Raw genomic sequence first — 22,145 nt, forward strand, 5'->3', positions numbered from 1 at the left:
GCCATTTGTTGCAATGTGAAATCACACTTTTCGTGAGCTTGTAAAATCCCGTGAGAGAGAAAATGTTGACATGAAGGCACTCTGTATATTTATCAGGGGGAGGAGATGAATATCAAATTAGAGCGCATATCTAAATTTGCTTTGATCTGTTTTGTTACCAAAGATAAATCATTTACAGCAGAATAGAAACACAGTTGCGGGCCACAAAGAGAGTTCCCGCCGACAGCTTTCTTTGTATGGACCCCCTCAGCTGGTGGGAGGGGGAATGAAGAATTGGTGCGCATGTGCTAGGATGTTAGAGGAGAGATGAAAGAACCACTGACTGCCATTATGGACTTCCCCTCCTCTAATGTTTGATCCTGGCCTCTGGTCGCCATGCTACCCAGAAATGGAGTATACTGTAGTATATGACCTGGATGGGGATTGAAGGTAGAAGGTTTTCAAACAAGTATCTTCGAAAATGGTCAAAGGAATAATCTAACAAACTAAACAAATGCAACTTTTTTGAAGAGGAGGAATCAAATGCCTTTGCCACTGGTCACTTGGAATTGAAATGATCTGTCCTCCCTCCTACAATCAGTCAGAAATTCATACTCATCTATGACAATGTATGTATGCATATACAGAGCATATTTTTCCGGTCTATGGAATTAGTGTGGAATCCTGTGTGGAATTAGTGTGTGGAGGTTGCATGTTCTCCCCAGGCTTGTGTGGGTTTTCTCCAGGTATTCCAGTTTCCTCCCACATTCCAAAAACATGCATGGTAGGCTGGTTGAACAGTCTGTATATTGCCCCTAGGTATGAGTGTGAGCGTGAATGGTTGTCTGTCTCCTCGTGCCCTGCGATTGGCTGGCCACCAATTCAGGGAGACCCCCACCTTTCCCCGAAGTCAGCTGGGATATTCTCCAGCAGCCCCCGCAACCCTCGTGAGGATAAGCGGTACAGAAAATGAATGAATATTGTGGTATTCTCTCATAAGAAACTCCCCGATAAGATGCTTATTCCTCGAAAATTTGATTGAATGTTACAAAACCTGAATATTGTCTAAATATTAGGAGTTCAACTCTTTGGAATTCCTGCGGCGCAGGCAAGTAAAATCTGCTTTTCTTCAATAAATCAGGAAAATATTTAACAGAGAATCACAGGTTATTACTATATAAACTATATAATAATAGAAACAAAGAAAATAATGTGATTTTGGAAAGCAAAGATTTTCCCCTTTTTAAGTATTTATATGTACGGGGTATGAACATCTTGGCTGAACAATGCTGTTAAAAGGCTACTTACTTTTTTCACTCTGTCAGTGTCATTCCAGCAATAGGCATCCAATCCATTTAAACTGAATGATCACTTCCGGCCCTCCCAGTTTAATGGATTTGACGTCTCACGGTGTCTTTGGCAGTCAACGATTCATCCAGCTCATGGGCAACCAACTGCTAGAAATTGTAACTTCACCTCCCGTTAATCTCGTTAAAGTCTGCACCATTATGGAGGTCATTAACAAGAGGGAGAGATGTCGACTGATGGTTGTGGATCAAGCCAGCTCAAATGAATTCATTTATTCATTAACATGCAGCTGTTGAGGCTGGATGCTTAGTGCAAAATCATGAAAATAGGAATTGCATCTGTGTTATCTTTTCTAAATATTCACAAATGATGGCTGAACCGAATGAGCACATCTGTGATAACATGTTCAGACATTGTTTTGGATATGGACTGCTAAGACGCATTTACTGCCAAAGAAAAATTGCTCTACTTTTCACACAGTGGATGGTCTTCTATGCAGGGAATAAAGGAAGTGGATAATATTTTTTTCATTTTTTACTTCCGATCCAATATTGTTTCAAAATACTATGTTTCACCGATGCTCATCCGATGTCCATATTTTTAAACCAGTAAAAATAATGTAATCAGTAAATGACAAATCATGTTTTTTTTTTTATTAATGTGGGTCTTGCTGGCACTTCCTTAAGAAATGCTCTGTTGACAAATATTACACAATCCTTATGATACTGTCCGATATTCCAAAAATAGCTGCATTGGCCGTCCGATACTCCAAAAATACTGAGAATCGGATCAGGACATCATTAATATGTACAATTTCTCATGAATTAACATCAACGTTAATGTATGTCGTGAAGATTAAAATGAAAGCTGATTTGAAAATTGGTCGACAGAATACAATATGATTCATTCAGCTGCAGTCTCCTCAGTTGGAGGACTTATTATTTGATGCTCTATACCAGTGGTTGGAAAACCATTCCACAAAGGGCTGCAGTGGGTGTGAGTTTTCATTCAAATCCATAAAGAGGACATTTTTTCACCAATCTGGTGTCTTACCATTGCAATCAGTGGATTGCAGTCAGGTGCTTCTTGTTTTCTGCAGCAATCTCATTGGTCAAAGTGTCTGTGCTGGTTTGTTTGGAACAAAAACCTGCACCCACAGCGGTCCTGGAGGACCGGTTTGCCCACCCCTGTTCTATACTATTACCTAAAATGGATGGGCCTCCCTCTGTGCTAACTTACTTGAGCATGACAGGATCTGGTTGGATTAAAGGCCGCGGCAGACTAAATGGTGGAACAGATGAAGAAGAACAGGTAAGCAGATGGGACGTGACAAGAGCAGTTCTTTGACAGATTTTCAAATTAATACATCACTCATAGAATGTGAATGTGATAATATGTTAAAGTGATAATTTAGACACAGTGGGCTTTCCTGTCCTTTGTTAATAAATCTTTCAGTAGCAATGATGTTAAAATAGAATCCAGAATCCAAATGTTGAGCTCTATTAACAACATTCATGTCAACTTCCTTATTAAACTCGTTTGCTGCCATTGCCAGCAATAGCCGTCCTATCCATTTAAATTGGGTGATTGGGAATTGGTTGCTGCTTGATCATTCTGCGGCCACTCTCTAAATTCAAATGGATATGCATCAGACATTTTATTGCCATCAGTAGCACTGAAACAGGACAGTTCACTCAGAGTATTTTCTGTAAAAATAAATTTTACATTTATCACCATTAATGGCAACACATGAGTTGACCGTAAGGCTTTCGACATTACCTTGTACTTCAGTTACAATTTGTCCAGGTTTGCTGGAGAACGTCAAAATACACTTCAAGTTAAACTCAAACTCGCACAACTTGACTAGATCTTGTAAGACAAACAATCTTGACCTTATAGAAACATTTACATCATATCAAAGAGTTGCAGCATTTTAGGACATGTTGGCTTTAGCCTGGACCTGATCCTCATCATTAACAGTTAATTTACGACTGAATATCTGAATTGGTAAGAGGCAGGTATCACGCAAGTAAACATACTTGTTGTATATCTACAGTTACTTGTAGTACAGGTACACCTAGTACACGGATGCACATTCGTTTTTGATGTTTGTGAAATTTCACACTCATCCATGAGATTAATGATGAAGGAAAACCTGTACATCAAACCAGTAAGTCATGTGTCATCTTGCTCCGTGTTTTCATTGAACTTGTGGCCAGACCAAAGGCTATAACACACAAGCCCATACCCATTTACTAGTTGTAGAAAATGAATGCAGAGAGGACATAAAACAAGGAAAGAAGATTATTTGTAAACTGCATGTGATTAGTGACTGATATAAAACGGGACGTTTTCAGGCAGAAAAGAAAACATTGGATCATTGGGGATGATGAGAAACAAACTGTGTTGTTGTATGAGAAAAGGGGGAGTTTTAAAGGACGAATATGAAAGTGGAAGAAAATGGGAAAAGATGGACAGCCAGGGAGAGCTATAGAAGTCTAAAATGAAGAGTAGTCTTTCCTACAGGTCATTTATTCCAATTTGACAGAATTCACTATAGCAGCTACATATTCTCCAATTTGTCACATATGAATCCTTCTTCACTGTCACCATCAGGGGTTATGGTTGCTATGGCAATACCGCTTCAGAAGAGTATAATTACAATTACCACCCTATTTAAATGACCATTTCTTTCCACCCCTGCTCCCTGTGTCTCATGGGTAATTATACCTTTCTGTACAGCTAGTCCAAGCACCTTGGCCTCTTTTATTTTACAACTAATGATCCTGTCAGGAAACGACTCCACCATCAACATTGTAACACATTGGCAAATAAACAATGTTCTTGTCAAGGCTCAAGTCAAAATGCCACAAATTGAAATTTGAACCTTTTGAAAGTGACTCGCCGTCACCCATTAAACTATATTTGACCTTCAAGGTTCCACTTCACGTAAAATTAGCTATGCAAAGTAACAATTCTGTATAATTCAATTTCCCTCTGCTATTAGATGATTTGCAATATTTTAATCTCTTGCAGGTATTTGTTTTTATTACAAAATACATTTTGTAAAATTGGTTAACACATTTATGAATGCCTTTATTCAAGTCACCCTCCACAATACTTAAAATACTAAAACTGATTTCCTTAGTCATAAATGGAATTGAATTCATTATTCAAAAATAGGGGCTTAATGGGCATTATTAAAATGTCTTGAATCCAATTTTCATAACTCTTAACCTTTTATAGGGCTAGTTACTATTTTTTGGAGGACATCCTGAATTGGTGGCCAGCCAATCAAAGGGCACGAGGAGACGGACAACCATTCACGTCCCGTGGTTGTTCTAAAAAGTGTACTATAAAAAGGATGTTTACAAAAACCCAAGAAGAGAAGGTGGGCTAAAAAGGAGGCAATCAGGCACATAAAACTCAAGATGAAACAAACATGTGTCCTTCACAAAATGTATACAGCATCCAAAGTGTGGAATAATTTTTGTACATTTGTTACTGGATACATTTTGCATGCACTCGATGAGATGGCGATGAGGGCAGAATGAGGCAACATAAAAGAGAAAGGAATAGAAGTTTCTGGAAATTCGAACAAAGGAGAAGGTGGGAAAGGGGGAAGGTAAGATGTAGGGAACGTACTGCTGCTGGCTCTATGCTCTTTCATGGGTTCAGATAGAGTAAAGCCATTCAGGGATGATCTTCCCCATTCTAATTGTGTCCACTTTACACCAGGGAATCAAAAGGCTGGAAAATGGAAAAAGTGTCATCCCCTTTTTCCTCTTTTTTTGTGCCCTCTGGCAATTCCTAGAGTCATTATCTAATTCCTTGGCTTCAACACAGCCCACGCACTCAAATCACCCAACCAATAGATAAAGGATGAAGAAAATCTTCCCTGCTGCGTTATTCCGTGGCAGATACCATTGCCGGTGTGTACAAAAAGATGGCAAATTACCTAATTCCCTGGGATTGACAGTGACAGAATTCCAATCGATTTGAACTGGGAATGCTAGCAGTGAATGATGAAGTTTCACTGTTATTGACAATAATCGATGTCCAAACCGTTTGAGCTGGCAGGGGTTGGCACTTGGCAGTGAATGAAAGGTGAAATGGGTGCTTTCAGGTGTGCTGTATGCATGTGTTAGGATGACAGAAGGCAAAAAAGAGCAGGAGGCATTGATTTTTGTTTTGTGTGTTTTCCCTCATCTAGCTTCATCCCCCTTTGACATTTAACAGGTTGTGGTGCAGATCTAAGCTAATATACACACTGATTAAAACAAGAGTAGACTTGTGACCTCTGAACTCTGTTTGACGCTTGTGTCTGGCTGTCATTAGCTGCCACAGAGGTGTATTGGGATAATGGCATTTCCTGATATGAGAATTGCTAGTTCTTGGGAGCAGCCACACACAGCTGTCTTTTTTATATTTGAACTTTATGCCAATGTATCAAATTGCTGATACATTTTTAAAAGGATTTCACACAACTCTCACTTTCTATTTTTGTCATAAAAGCTTCCACATGTGCTGTATCAAGCTGCATTTTATATGACCAAATTATGGCATGAAATGTGGGCAGGGGAACCATAAAGTGGGAGAAAAATGATGACCATTCCCAGGGCTAGCGACTGACAGGGCCCCAAGAAAATAGGATTTCCAATTTACGGAATTGAAGCCATAAGATTCCAAATGATTTTTTTTCCACAACCCTGAATCCACAGTAGTCCCTCTCCCCACCTTCTAAAATAACAGCTTGGTGTTTGAGAATTCTCTTCAGATTGAAGCACAGTTGGAGAGAAATAGAAAATTCAAATGCCCAAGTTGTTGCGTTTGGATTGATTCCCTACGTAAACAGAATACATTGTAAATGCCGAGGCTCGGCTCCACGGGGGACCCCGGTGACCCTGGTGAGCGAGGTCCCAAATTTTCTATTATCACATTTTTTTTAAGTCACACTTTTCCTGTTCTCTCTGCTAGGACCAGAAAATTGTGCAGCAAATTGCACAAGTCATTCTGATGTGCGTCACGAGCAAATTGTAAGTCATTTGGTCCGGGTTTCAAGCAAGTCCAAAGCCATTCCTGTAGTGTACACATTGAGTCGAGTCACAGGGTTATGTCAAGTCAAGATTTTCAAAATTGTCGATTGAGGACTCCAAGTTAAGTTTTGAACCCTCTCAACCCAAGCAAGTCATGGTTGTGTTGTAAGTCATCAAATTTGTAACTCGAGTCTGACTTGCCATTATCTCTCAAGTCCAATTGTCTACCATATTCTTTTGTGACCCTGTCACGGACATAATGTTCCAGACAATTTAGAATCAGAGGAACATTCTACATTTTCTTGTTCTTATACAACGAGGAATTATCCAATTTTAAAGTATGAATACAAAAACCTCCCCCTTAAATTTGTAACGATCGTCATTTCTCACATCCTTCTTTTTTTGGACATGGGAATGTTCCAAACAGTAAAGAGAAAAAGGCCTGCATGGTTAATCTTTTAATGAGCTACGCGTAGGTCTTTTTTTGATGCATGCAGGATAACACACAACAAACTGCATGACTGATATATTTGGGGTTTTGTGGGATCTGTTGGGAGCTGTAATGGTAAAGACTGCTAGCACTGACTATTTAAGTCCCATAGCTTGGCTCTTGGTAATTAACATGCCTTTCAAGCAAAAAAAATGAACTTCCTCTCTCCTTCTATAAACACTTTTTGCAGGAGAGACGTTGTAAAACAGTGCTTTGTGGCCAAAATCCCCTCCAACACGCTGGCCGATCCAATTCAGTCATGATAAATGATCATGTTCATCTTCAGGTTTGATATCATAGCAAACCACTGAGTGTGAATAGGATTGAAAGCAATGATTTCCTTTGAGTTACAGTAGGATAAACGTCAACAAACATGTATCCAAAGCTCTGCATGATAGAGAAGGCGTGCTGGGTGTGCTACCGCCATGAAAAATGTATCAGAGAGCATGCATGCACAAATATATGTGCCTTTCCAATCAGCTTGTTTGTCTTGCATCCGTCCAATGAGACGAGTTCTCCATCAATTTGCGCAGACCAAGCATCCATCATTCCTGCAATGAGCATCACGCCGACGCTTCAGGGAGCAATAAAAAGGACAGACCTCTACCCGACCGGACCTCCTCACAGAGCTCTCGGTAGTCAGTAAGCCTGCATGCTGTCAATCATAAAGATAGCTGATAGCCAGAACATCAAGGTCAGCAATTAAGCCAGGCAGAAGGACCAATCACATGGTCAGCAATTAAGCCAGGCAGAAGGACCAATCACATGGTCAGCAATTAAGCCAGGCAGAAGGACCAATCACATGGTCAGCAATTAAGCCAGGCAGAAGGACCAATCACATGGTCAGCAATTAAGCCAGGCAGAAGGACCAATTACGCCAATATCAACTGACCGTGCGGCCCTAAACTTGGTCATACAAAGGAAACTTACACAACTGCTGCCATATTAGATTTGATTAGTATTTTTTTTCCATTCTTTTACTCATGTTCAAATGACACTCATATTTATCAGCTTTTGTTGGATGCTTCTGAAAAAAGAAACGACAACAAACACGTGTTTATAAAGGCAAGGCTGACAATAAAATTAATTGCAGCCCAAATAGGTAAGGCTTAATTTTATATCAGGAATTAATTCCACGTATGCCCACTAGAGGTCAGTAAGCAGTTGAATTAATAAGCATGGTGAATTGAAAGAGATGGTTTGTAATGAACAGACTCAATACACTGTCAAATCCAAACGGCTTTAGTATATTTAATCATAACCTTGAGTGTACTAAATCCCAAGTCAAGCAAATAAAATGAATACTATTTTTGCTGCACGCATGTGATTCTCTGCTTGTTATTGGACAACAGCGAGCGCTCTAAATCAGGGCCGAGCTCTCAGAAGCATTCATGTGCAAACTCTTGTGTGAGCTCGTCTTAGAGAAATGAGGAGCTCCGAGGGCCTCTACCGACCACCGCTGAATAGACTCTCCTGCTTACAAAGGGAGGCTTGTCTGCTAATGTTCTTGGAAAGGCGCTCGGATCGTTGATATGCACAGCGATGGGGCAGCCTGCAGCTTGCCCACTTTACAGTTAATTAAGACCTTCTTTAGGCAGGATGCCCCCACCACCACCACCACACACACATACGTGATTGAACTTTGCCCCCATCATTTTGACAGACTCAACATTTGAATGTTTCATAAGGAGGAACCCAAATAGGCCCAGGTTAGTGTGCACATGAATTATAGCTATAGATTGAGCCAATGTTTTGTATGTGAACCACAGGAGGTTTAATCCCCTCATCTGAAAGGAATTTTTTCTCTTTTCTTTGCAGTCTTGATTTCTTCTTCTACCTTCCTCCTCTTGACCTAATCCTTTCCTGAATGCGCTTTCCATTTTAAAGTTCATCCACGCACCATATGTGCAAAGGCAAGAAAAACAGGTTTGATCAAAAGCGACAGCATCCCCGGTGGTTCATTGATTCATCTCGGATGTTACTAATCAATGGGAGGACCTCTTGTGACGCCATTGCTTACATTTTTTGCATTACATCTTGTGCTAGATTGTACAGCTCATTGGCAGCGTTCCCACCGAAAGAGAACGCAAAGATTCGAAAGAAAGAAGTAGAGGTGATCCAGAGATTAAATCCGGTTTTCAGTCAGATTACCAAACCCCTATGAATTTATAGCACTTTCCTACACATTAAAAATTGATCAAAATGCTTATTAAGACTAGTACTTGATCATTTGGAGAGCGAACTGCATTTCATAAAGTTGTATGACTGTTACATTTTCTGTATTAAACAGCGCCTACATTTTCCGTATTGTCTTTGTATTTATTTATTTTTTTACTGTTTGATAACTTGGAGTGGACTCAAGTTTATCCCACTGTATTAAAATATACTTTTAGCAAGTGGGGATTAGAAACTAAAGTATGTTCAAAGGTTGCGGCACCATGCACTGAATCACATGAAGGGTCAAAGGAGGAGAAAGATTGGCCTCAAAACTCTTCACCACATATAACTGTCCACCACTGTAATGTGGCATCTAAGTTCTCTATTTTACTTTAATGCAACCTCGGTGCTCTTGGGAAGTTCTGGTTATGAAGCAAGAGTGTGGAAAGAGAACTGCACACAATTTAATCAGTGGGGGCTCTCTGGAACCCTCAGTTGCCTCCTGCTGCTGTTCTTGAGAGTTTGAAGAGAAACAGCATTTCTCTGGATAAGTTATCCCCAGTATTAGAGGGGAAATGAAGGGTTTAAAGGGTTTGACTGCAGTACAGATGCCCACTCTTTATCAAGTTGGACTTTCCCAACCCGCACTTTTTAGTTGTTAGATTGATCTAGGTGTTTTTTTAGGTCACTATTTACTTATGATTACACCACCAATGTCCAATGGAAGGTTTCTTTTCTGAGTGACAGATTGAGAAAATTCATAGCTGGAGTCTCAATATGATTGCAGTCTGTCACAGAGGTGGTGTTCTCTGCAGTTGCACAGTGAGGGGGGCTCACTGCTGTGTTCAGCTGAAGCTGCTGCCATTAGGAACCTTCCCTAAGACCGTGGGTGGCCAAACCGGTCCTCGAAGGGCGCAGTGGGTGCTGGTTTTCATTCCAACCAATGAAGAGGATACACTTTCACCAATCAGGTGTTTTTAAAGTGTTATCAGTTGATTGTGATGGTGCTGTTCAATTCAGAAGAAACCTCATTGGTTAAAATGTCCATTCTGAATCTGTATTGGCTTTGTGTGGTTAATGGTAAGCAAACTAATACTTAAGTGTTTCTGCAATATTAGTGCTTTTTTTCTTTGCTATCCATAGATTCCACTAGTGCTGCACAGTTGAAAAAAAATACGATAAAATAAAAGGAATATATGGGAATAATATTTCCAAGTAATGAGTTGTATCAATAACATTCAATGTTTGTAAAGGTGTTCAAGCAACTAGAAAAGTGATTTCTAATGGCTGGCAATTCAACATATAGAGAAAAGTAGTAACTAGAATGTCAGAACACTAGATGCACTGGTAGAATTCAAGTTTTAAAGCAAATAAACCCTTTTCAGACACTGTTACTTTGGGCAAACATTGTCAGAAGCGCATTAAAATAACCAGATTCAACATTAGAGTCCCATACAGCTCCTTCCCCCTCCCATGGATTACAAAATAGCACTCCCCTTTCTTTATCGTATTGCAAAAAAATGCACTTAATACATTTGTTTTGAATTTGGACAAAAGAAACACGTCTTTTGAACCTTCTGATGGTGTAGCCTTAAATGTCTAGTATGAATAGATTGTCAGTATTTCGTTTAAGATCATAAAACATATTTCATACTTCAAAATCTTAATGAGGTCATGGTAATGAAATCCACTTAAAAACAAGAATCAGAGGTTAAAGCAAAAGGCCAAGGCCTTCTCGCAAATGTCACTTCAAATGCATTTACGTCTTAACCAACAAGGTTAAAACATAGTGTATGCGGGTCCACTTTGTGTGAAACACCGAATATTGATCGTTGGATTGGGCCCGGGTTGAGCTCCATAAAAGCACAAGCCCAAGCAACAGTGCCACGCCAATATAATGAAATTCAATAGGAGCATGCTGTGCATGTGAGCAGCGCCGTCCGTCTTGATAATAATAAGAATTTATTGTGCACATTAATCAAAATCTATTGTTCTGTGACTGAGGCTGTAAATCCATCGACTGCATATAACCGTAATGTGACATTCTATGTGGAGTGCGAGTAAAATAAAACATCCATTTCCATGCTCCCTTTTCAATTTTTATTCATCATAAAACTTAAGTCATTAACTACCTCTTCTGAGATCACATGGTTCCAAGTATAGTCATCATTTGTGATCCCACTCAAGTCTAGGAAGACTGGGCGATTTAGGAGGCAAGAATTCTCCAAACCAGGAGAATAGAATAATGAATTACTGAGGACAAAGCGAGGATTGCTGTAGAACTTTGATTTCCCCGTGAATAAGGAAGAACAAAGGGCATAATCAAGACTGCATCGTTTTCACCCAAATAATCAGTGATGCCAATTGAAAAAGAAAGTCCAACTAATCTCACATCAACATTCTTGGTAAGCACGTTGCATTATGATTTTTGACTGATTAATTTGCTCTGAGGTGTTTCCGAAAATTTAAACTGCTATTATTCACACACTAACGTGCAAGTCTTCAGTTGTGTAGTATCAGACTTGTACTCAGACTAAAGGTTCATGGGACATTATTTGTCGTGGGCGGGTGCCATTCAATCACAGTGCGACATTTTTCTGCTGATTTTTTAAAAAATTCTACCCTCAGACAATCAGTCTCTGTGATTGAGAGTCCTGACCTGGCCTCGAAAAGAACAGAACAGAAACACAAATGCTTCGATATTTCTGATGAAATGTATTGTTTTGTCACCAAATGTGAGAAGCGTGTGTCTTGTTAGAATTCGCTATAAAATGACTCTAATTGTCTGCGCCGGTTTTCTGAAGCACTCTGTTTCTAAAATCCAAAATAGCTTTTACTGTCACCATCAACCACTCCGTCCCTTAATCTCTTCAAGGAGCTCCATTACCATATTAATAATGAGATATGAAGGAGTCATAAATTAAATCCGGCAATAAAGAAGCCTACAAAGCACTCACACTGAGTCAGTTTAAAGACAGGAGCATAATTACAACAGCGGACGTGAGAGTTGACAGACAAGACTGAGTCTGACTCATTGTCTTCTCCAACGCTTGGCCTAACGTTATTTCCTTTTGTGAGGTCAAAGGTCACTGATGTTGGCCATGGAATCTGGCTGACAACGTCTGGGTTAAGGTCAGGTCATTCACTTGTGTTCTTCCACACTAAAGGCATTCATGCATGCTTTTCTCGACTTGTTGGCTGCCATTGAGGGTCATCGAGGTGCAATCGATTTTGACAGTGCGAGGGGTGGGGGGTGGCTGGTAGTGGTCTTCCACTAAGGCACCCAATGAGTGGAAGGGTCAGTGGTTTGCACATGAGGCAGCGGAGAAGAATCTTCCACAAACATAACTTTCTTAGTCACGTGCAGACATCTGTGCTTGTTCTTTGCTAAAAATAAAGGGAGAAAATACATTTTTTAGCTTTCACAAATCCTTCCTAAGAGACCAGCAACAAAATATACTAAATGTAATGTTGCATATAAATGCACATCCCTGGATTTAGTGTAAGGCGTTCATCATCATGCCTTAACCAACCCCCTTTCTTATCATGTAGAGAAGGGAGTTGTGTGCCCCCCATCACACACTGTGCTGCTGTGAATGACAGAGCACTTGACATGCATGTTTGTTACTTTCGTTGTCGTCATGCAGAGGGTCAAGAGTATTTTGGGATAGTTACACAGGAGAGAAAGAATCTAGAAGGAGATGCTATGTTTTCTTCATTGCAGTGAGACTAACGTGCACACTGTATTTTACAGAATATAATTTATATTTCTTTTACATAGAGTTTGACTCGGCCTGTGACTAATACCAAAGTGTGATTTAGTTAGATTTTTTTAAGCTAGTTATCTGAAAAAATGTTATGATTAGATTCCTATTGAGCCTGCCTGTTGTTCGCCATTTTACTATTGTTACTTTAATGCATGTTTGTTCTTTGGTTCTTGATAAAAAAAAAAAAATGCCCTCCCAAAAATGTCACTTGTATACCAATGCAATTTAAGTGTTCATTGTGTATTTTTTTGGGCTTTTGTGACTTTTAGTCCAAAAAACATGTTACTTGATTTGATACTTCATCAATTTTGAGCTTCTTATGCCGATACCTTATCCAAAATCGGACTTCTTGTGTCAAGGCAAGGAAATGCAATCACATACACACAAGAAAGAAGGGAAACAGATGAATTGAAATGAAATAATCTGTCTTGGATCATCTTGAATTTCAGTATAGAACTAAAACTATTCCATAGCAACTGAGCTTCAACAAACAAACAACTGCTTCCATCTGACCGGCGTGTCAAATGCATCATAAAGCTGCAAAGTCGCTACAGCCTGACTTATTTTATTTGGGAGGCTCTGTGTTACTGAGGAAATCAAACTCATGATTTGGTTCACATGCGTTAAATTCAATTTTACTCAATGGTTGTGTATAAGATAGGTAGGTCATAAAAAACAAACCGCAATCATGAAAGATGTAGTCACTAAAGCCTCTTTATACTGAATTTTGGATAGTGTTGGAGCAATTAAGGGGTGAGCTTCAGACTTGAGGATTAGATGTGTCAAAACCTCCGACTGCCAAGCTTGTACAGGATGATGGGTTGGACATCCATATTGAATAATCGCTACTGGAACAAACTCTTCATTGGAACACCCGAATGGGGTATTTCATGGTGCTTTTTGATAGCCTAAGTATTAACCGTTGTCAGGCTGGAGGCGATGAGCACATAGAAGGGAGATAGGTAAGCCAATTTGTGCGTAGCTTTCATTTGCCACTGCCGATGCTCACGGTGCAAGTGATAAACAATGGGGGAGGACTGTAGAGTGACTGAAGGAGTTTGTCAAAAAAATGGAGGAAGATAACATTGACAAAGATGGTTCAAATGGCATTTTTGATTGCTAACCTCCATTCATTGGAGGAGGTAAGTGCATAAAAACTAGTGTGTGCGTCGCAAAGCCCATATTCACCCTTGTCCATCTGCACGTCTTCATTGAAGAGAGTCTTTTAGTGGTAGAGGATAGGACTGCTTGGCAGGAAGATAGCTGCAATTGTGGATAAATGAACATTCGACCTTCTTCAAAACAATGAGTGTGGAGCATTGTGGGACATGAAGAATGGAGTGAGGCATTAACCCACACACTTGGATGGACATCTTCTGCAGTCACACTATGAAAAGAGGACAGGGGGAAAAATAGGAAGAGAAGGTGAAGAGACTACATGAAGTATTGTTCTCTTACTGAGAATCCACATTCCATAACAGAATCATTTAGAAACTACTCTACAAAGGCAAAGGACACTTGGACGGACATCTTATGTAGTCGCATCATGAAAAGAGGACACAGGGGAAAATAGGAAGGGAAGGTGAAGAGACTACATGAAGTATCGGTGCTCTTACTGGGCGTCCATAATCCATATTAGAACCATTTAGTAGCGACAGTATAAAGGCAATGTTCAATGTTACCATTTTAAAGGAGGCAGACCATTATTTTTAAAATTTCACAAGTAATCAATATTGGTTGAGCTACCTTTATTAATGGATATGTGATTGCAAATTTCAGAGATAATATGAATCACTGTGTTGTTGTTATAAAATGACTCGTAGCTATTCATAATTAAACCGAATGTTTAATTACAGCAATATTCCTCTGTATTCTTTAGTCAAAATTGAAATACCAAATGAGCCTTTGAGGATAGAGAGGAGACGAATAAAGTTAGGTTGCTGTCATTTGAATTTTATATTTTAGCCACCCACCTATGGTGCGCTTGATTTACTATGTAATTACACTCACTCACTTCACGGTAATTCCATGCAATTGGAGTTCATGAATAATCTGCTATTAGGATCCGAGTTGTGTGCAAATCCTTCAACGACATGATCTGCCCACAAGTAATCAAATGGTGCCTGGGTGTTATAATATTAGTGGTAAAGTCTGCTGTGATGTGCCAACATGTGGTATTAAAAAAATCACCTACCAGGATGACTCTGTGGAAAAACAAAGTAAATAATGATAATTATGTTAACTCAAAATGGATAAAAACACTTTAAACAAAACTTATTCTGTGATCATTTGACAAGAACTAGCAATCATCTTTTCTCAGGATAAAAAAATGCATTATAAATGTCAGAATTTTTTGCTTTTTCAATTTCGGAAGGCTTGTAAACACAGCTAATACACAAGCAATGATTTGTATATGATGCAAAAAGCTTTTAGGCTGATGAACATGCCCATTTGTAGGTACACAGGATTACAAACATGGACACAGATACCCAGAAGACAGAAGGAAGTTATGATAGACTTTTGTCAAGCATTTCCATTGAGTAAATAAAGAAATTCACTAGATTATCGCATCAAGCAGAATGTGCCTCTGATCAACAAGAAACAACCACTGAGCCACTCGCCCAAAAAAATCCACTAATCTGGTTAAACTACAGCCCTCCCCAAAAATGGAAAACTAAACAGAACATTGATCTTGTTCTTGGGTTTGATCATGGTTGTTAGAAAATGGGACCAGATCGCATCACTCTGGCTTTGGCTTTCTTGCAATGAGCCAAGTTCTGTTTCAAAATGAGAACACAACCCTCTGCTGCATTCACGCTTTTATCACTCAAACCTACTGGGGCTTTGCTGAGATACTCTGCTATTATTCTGTCTCCAGCCAACCATGAATATTAATTGTTTTGACTGAGCAAGGGCCAATCTCGTCACCATAAAAGACTAGATGTTGTTCATTATTGTCACAGAGCTGTCATCATTACAGAAACATGCCCTTATTGTGAGCTTGTGTGTGTTTATGGGTGCGCTCTGTGTGTGTTCTTATCCATCTTTGTCTTACAGTACACGATGCTCTGCCATCGATTGTAAACCATACGATTGATAAGCAAGAGAGGTGATCGTGATATAAAAACAAAACCGACATGTTGCATCAATATTCGGGCCTATAGATTTAACAACAGCCTCCCAAGACCAATAAATATTGCCTTATGAAACATTATTTCACCTTGTTAATAGCGCCACATTGAAGATAATAAAAGAAAACAAAAGACTAAAGCCATGTGGGGTTGCAGTGATTCCTGCTGGTGGCTGTATGATTGTGATTGGGAATGGTTGTTTGTTTCTGTGTGCCCTAAGGCTGACTGGCGACCACTCTACGGTGTAGGTTTTTGGCCAAAGTCAGCTGGGATAGGCTCCAGCAACCCTCGCTACCCTTGCGAGGATTTGCGGTACAGAAGACGAATGAATGAACAAAAGACTGGCACGCTTTTTTGTTTATTCCCTCATTTGGTCCTCTCAGATTGACACGCTTAAAAAGGCCTAAATGGAACTCCTCCACTTCCGTTCGCACTTCCTAAAAATGTAACGAGACTGCAGTGGGTGGAAAAAAATGATTACATCAGCCCCTTTAAAGACATCACACATGCAAGAATCAATCAGTCAGATTATCCCTTAAATCGCTTTCCTTTCCAGTAAGACAACACACTCACTTCATCTCTCCACTCTCTGTGCCGACTGACCCGAGACGTCATTAGCCACTGAAACACTTGGCACTCAACACACAATACATCCATCACCGGTATTGTTATTCTTACAAGACCATTATTTAATAAAGAAAACTGAACAAGTCATTTGAAGCACTGTTATTCCAATTTCTACAGTATCGCTGCAGCCAAATAGTGTAATTTGGAATCTGTGACGGGGCGGCTAAGTGATGCTCCAATGAACCGTCACAAACAACACAAGATTAGGCGATATTTTCCTTTAAAAAAAATGGATGACCGCTGTAAAAAGAGAAAAATCAACAGAGAAAAAGGGGGAAATTGGTCATTTCATCAACCTCTTTCACTCCATCTGAGCAATCATTGTGTGTATGTTTCTCCTTTCTATACCATTTGGATGTGTTTTGACAATGTTACTAATTAGGCATACAGCATCCCTCGAAAATTCATTAATTGCTAGAACAATAATTATGCTACACTCACAATAACATAACCATTCATTCACAAATTGTTCCCTAATTTGATAGTTCTCTCAATACAAAAAAGGTTTCTTCACTGATGGAGGAATTAAAAAATTAAAAGTCTATCTGTGTTTACGACCTGGAAGAAAAGCTATTGTATCTCAATAAGACCTTACCGGAAAGATAAAGGAAACAAAGGATCAAGAAAATCCTGGTGTACTGTACACTTCAGGTCAGCTATGTCACGGAATGCAAACATGGAGACGTGAGAGGAAAGAAAGACAAACCATCCAGTCTACCTTTCAGTCTGTACATGTGACTCTTAATCCATTTCTTCTCCCTGGCTAGGTCACATGGATCCCTCCTTAGTTCTGCAATCTCTGTTGATCTTGCCCACGCGCACACGCACACACACACACACACACACACACACACACACACACACACACACACACACACACACACACACACACACACACACACACACACACACACCTACCCACCAATGTGCATTCTTTCCCCACAGAGCGGATCATCCACCTCAACAATAATAACAACAAAAGTGATATTTACTATAGCAATATCCCCTAGGGAAGCCAAATTCCTTGTCACGAAGAACGCGCTGTTCGTCAATGAAATGTTGCAATTATGTTAGACTTAGCAGGAAGCGCGCGGTTGGTGTGAGTTTTACATCCGAGGCCCAAGAATCTGGGAGTTCTCACGGTTCCGGAACGGAGACCCGGCCTTTGACGTCAATGGGCTCGTAAATTAGACAAAGGTGAAGATTAGCAGGCATTTTTCTCGGAGGCCCTCATTCGTAAGAAGGGTCTTCTTACTTTATCTTGTCATGACTTAGAATGTTCTTTGTGGTTGGGAAGTCTAGAACAATACAATTGTTCCCAGGTGTCATGTTTTTATCTGGTGATTTGTTGTCAAGTCTGGAGGGATTTTTAATCAATCTTAATTGTACAATTCTTGTTTTTGGGGGAAAGACTGGAACATGGAATTTAAAAGGCTTTTTACTTTATTGTCTTGAACATCTTCATTGGTTGTTCAATTTGTTTGTGGCATACAAAAGAACCATTTCATCATTTTTTTTCTTACTTTGGTTGGTGAAAATTTGAAGAAAATAGGTTTTTGATAATGATTTATCGGCTGCCACTGACATCCAATTCATTTTTACCAAAGAGGGCTGGAGGTGTTTCAGTGCAATTGACAGCCATAGACATCCAAACTTAGATGTTTATGGTCGTCAATGACGGCATATGAGTTACTAGGTGCCACGATGATCTAGGTCAGTCCAGTGAGCCCTCATTAATCCCTGGCCCAGTCAGGCCAGCTAATGACTGAAAACGTCAAGCTACAGATGGAACACAGAAGGTCAACAAAGCTGCCCTGTCAGCAGACCTGTCCGCCATTGTGCATGCGTGTGCTTGTGTGTAGGTGCGTGCACCTGTGCTCAAAGCTGCTGACTCCAGTTAGGCCCTCACTTGCCATAAGCAGAAATCATTATAGAATCACTTTTAGCAAACAAATGCAAGTCTGGCGCCAAACCCCCTTTTTTATCTTGTCTGCTGTAATATGAATTTGCAGATATAGCCAAGGGAAAAAGCTTCGAATTTCCAGATGGGAAATTCTGTTCATTACATTTCAAGAAAAAGACAAAGGAATTACGTTTGAAGGAGTCAAGCATTGTATGTAATTGATTAGTATATGCTATAGGCTTGAAAAGAATTCCTAGTAATTGAATCAATGCTTTTTATATTTAACTGAATTTAGTGTTCTAGAGTTTTACAGAAAATGACCACTGGGACTTAGGTGTAAGCTAGTAAATACATTTTGTTTAGCCCATCGATGAGTGACAGTATGTGGTGAGTATTTTCACACCAATTCAAAGGTAAAAATGTAATAAAGCATACAAATAAAAAATCCCCCTGAGTGGTACTTTTCTCTTCTACTATTAAATAATTGAATTGAATTAAAATAAATGCCTTTATTGTCATTATACAAGTACATGATGAGATTTAAAGCTTCACCATAAAGTGCACACAAATATAATACGTAATAGGAATGTGGCAGTGTCACAAATGTGTGTGTTTCTCCTATGAGAAAGTTGCTGATATAGAATTTTTTTCCCCCCGAAAGATTTATAATAAGCTACCAACGTGTTGTTTACCTCTGATTTGTGTAGATGGAATACGCCTCTGTTATTTTCTCACCTGCTGGTTGAAAGTGCAGCACATAACAATTTTAAAGCAAACCCGTCATCCAGCAGGCAGTCATTGAACACATGAAATATTTGAAATGTGACAAGAAGAATCCTGCCAGTTGTGTCTTGTGGGAAAAAAAACATGGATAATTGACCACTCGGGTAACATTCCTCAGCAATCTGGACATTGCATTGAGTGTTTTATCACCAGCGAGTAATCACCAGTTACCCCGCAGAAGCGTCCAGCGTCCTGGATTCCTGACACGGGTGAAGCTGTACTCTTTTCTAAAAGTAGGGTCTCTTCGCTCTAATTTCAGAAAATCCAAAGTGTAAAGTAATGCTTGCACTACATTCAGAAGCAAACCAAGATGGTTCTTATTTGGACAGTGCTGTCCTTCATAGCACTTGTCTCATAAAAATGAAAATCAGTTTTAGACTTTGGTGTCAAGGTTTTCCCAATATTATTCGGTTGTTCCCTTGAAGACAAAACTTTATGTTTTAATGCAGGAGTGTCAGACTCGGGTTGGTTCGCGGGCCGCGTTAACGTCAACTCGATTTCATGTGGGTCGGACCATTTTAGATATAATATTTAGATTTTTTTATATAAATGGATTAAAAGAACTGGATTAAAAGCCCTGTATATTCCGTTTTTTATAGATCCAAAACAATGTTTATTTGAGATTTTTTTATATATTTTTTTAGATTTTACAAAATGATTTTTGAACTAAAAACACAGAAAAAATGGATTAAAAAATTACAATTATTGATTTAAAAGGGGGAAAATCAGGAAATTGAATATACATCTATACTCTTCATTTTAATTTGATCCTAAAACAGAAAGTCGGCACTCATGATTTACTTTCCCGGGCCACACAAAATGATGCAGCGGGCCAGATGTGGCCCCCGGGCCGCCATTTTGACACGTGTTTTAATGGAATAAAACAAAAAATGAAACATCTAAGAGATACTGCACTGCACCAGTTTAATACTGCAATGTCCTCTGAATGCAACCCTATTTTTTGGGTCATCAGGGGAAAACAACACAAAGCAATATTTGCTAAAACTAAAATATATTAATTACCAAGAAAAGTAGTCATATATGTTCTACCATTATTGTTTACTGCGCTTATAAGACCAGTGATTGTTAATCAGAATGGATAGGGCACCAATAGAAATTCCCTATGTAAAAACAAATATCGGAAAGGATGTCGCCATAACCTCCAAGCAGAAGACTGTCTGGTGACGATTAGTCATGACATATTTTCTCTGATTTTTCTTCTAAAGAGTTCAGCTGAGGTTCACTCCTGCCTGGAGAGGGAGTGCCAAAAAGCGGGCCTGTCGCATTCTGAAAGGAGGAAATGTTCTGTCCTCGCCTCGGTCTTTGCATGCATGTGCACAACGTGAGTATTTAGTGCGCTTAACTGCTTTGGTGTGCAACATTTCAAAACACGATGAGGTCATCATCATTAGTGGTATGTTTGGCTTAAGCGTGGAAAACTGGGACAACCTTCGCAATGTAAACGGAGGAGAAATTTTCAGTACTTTTATCATATATTAAGCAGTAGCGACACACAATTTGAGTGTTTTCAATACTGTTGGTATGCCTGAGTGAGCAAAGCCAGTGTATGATTTACCTTGTTTGAACTTTGTAATTACAGAACAACTCTTGAGAAGATGGTGTCACGCAAAGGGCTGCTACCGATATACAAGTTGATTGTTTGATAACATTAAAATCATTATTTATTCTGAATTGACCACAACGTGACATACTCGCGTGTTCCAATCAGCAATAAACATCAAATATATTTTTTCTTGGAGGACAGATAGTGGCGAACCGTACTCGTGTCATTGACGACAATAGACGTCAAATGAATTTTAACTGGGAGACTTGGCTGTGAATGCTGGGAGCCCCTCCCAGGTAAAATGAATTGGACTTCTATTACCGTCAATGACAGCCAGTACACTCATTTCAATGTGTATTCTTGTTAACCCTGTGCTGCTGAAACAGTTAGATTTCCCCACTGGGAAACAATGGTGTTGTCTTTAGATGAATTCCTGACTTACAGACGCAGATCTATCTTTTCAAATAATGCTCCCTTACTATCTGGGCCTCAGGCATCTCACACAGGTGTAAAAAAAAGTTTACCACAATATATGATTTTTCCCCCCCAAACTTTGAAGTCCTTTTCAAATTAACGAGATAACTCTGATTCATTGACATCAAATGTTTGTCCATATTCCATGTTTTCATCTTCCAAGCACTATGCACACAGCTGTGAAATCAGCATCCTGGTGAACTGTTTCAAGCTGCAAGGTATACTAATGTCATAATGACAATGACATCACCCTGGGTATTTTCTCAGGCATTACCAATCACTCCTCATAACCACAAAAGACATCATACAACTTGCCAGTTGATGACTAATGTGACCTTGAAGCGCGAAACAGGTGGAGTGCTGCAACACATTTAACAGATGCTGCCTGGTTCTTGACAAATAATCAGACCACCTTCTATCCCTCACTAAGTTTAAACCAAGGCTGTAACGGTTCTGCATGTTCAATTCAGTTTGGTTCACTCTTATTATACTTTTATAATGAAAATAAAAGCATTCAATTCAGTTCAATTCAGATTATATCAGTTCTTTTTTAGGCATTTTTCCCTTATTACTAGTACAATCATGGCACTCTGAATGGAGCCTAAGTTCTGGGGACTTTCAGCACGGATGCTTCCAAGTATTGGTCGTTATGGACAAAAACTTAAGACTTGAATAGATGCATTTCTCACATTCAGGTTGCTGCTAAAGGTTCAGTTTGCAGGCAGTTTTGCCTGTTTATTTATGATTTTAATACAATTTTCTAATTGTTACTATTTAATTTTTTTAAACTTTTTTTATTGTGAAACTCAGTCTATTTATTTTTAATATCACCCATATTGGTTGTTTATATTCATTCATACAAGTTCTGGTGTTAAAAGCTTTTTTAGAACTGATGACAAGTAGGAGACAAGTACAGTACCGAAGTA

General features: G+C 39.3%; 2 long non-coding RNA genes across 2 annotated transcripts; one reads left to right on the forward strand and one right to left on the reverse strand.

Annotated features, from left to right (window-relative positions):
• The first annotated feature begins 2,415 nt into the window (after positions 1-2,415).
• Positions 2,416-21,741, forward strand: LOC144071621 (uncharacterized). The gene is made up of 3 exons (XR_013299680.1): positions 2,416-2,598; positions 20,408-20,523; positions 20,782-21,741. It is a non-coding gene; the product is annotated as an uncharacterized LOC144071621 (long non-coding RNA).
• On the reverse strand, positions 11,666-17,214 carry LOC144071446 (uncharacterized). Its single transcript, XR_013299634.1, has 2 exons — positions 13,926-17,214; positions 11,666-12,357 (listed from the first exon to the last, which is right to left on the reverse strand). It is a non-coding gene; the product is annotated as an uncharacterized LOC144071446 (long non-coding RNA).
• Positions 21,742-22,145: the final 404 nt, after the last annotated feature.

This window comes from Stigmatopora argus, chromosome 3 (genome assembly GCF_051989625.1).
Source record: "Stigmatopora argus isolate UIUO_Sarg chromosome 3, RoL_Sarg_1.0, whole genome shotgun sequence".
NCBI classification, from domain to species: Eukaryota; Metazoa; Chordata; class Actinopteri; order Syngnathiformes; family Syngnathidae; genus Stigmatopora; species Stigmatopora argus.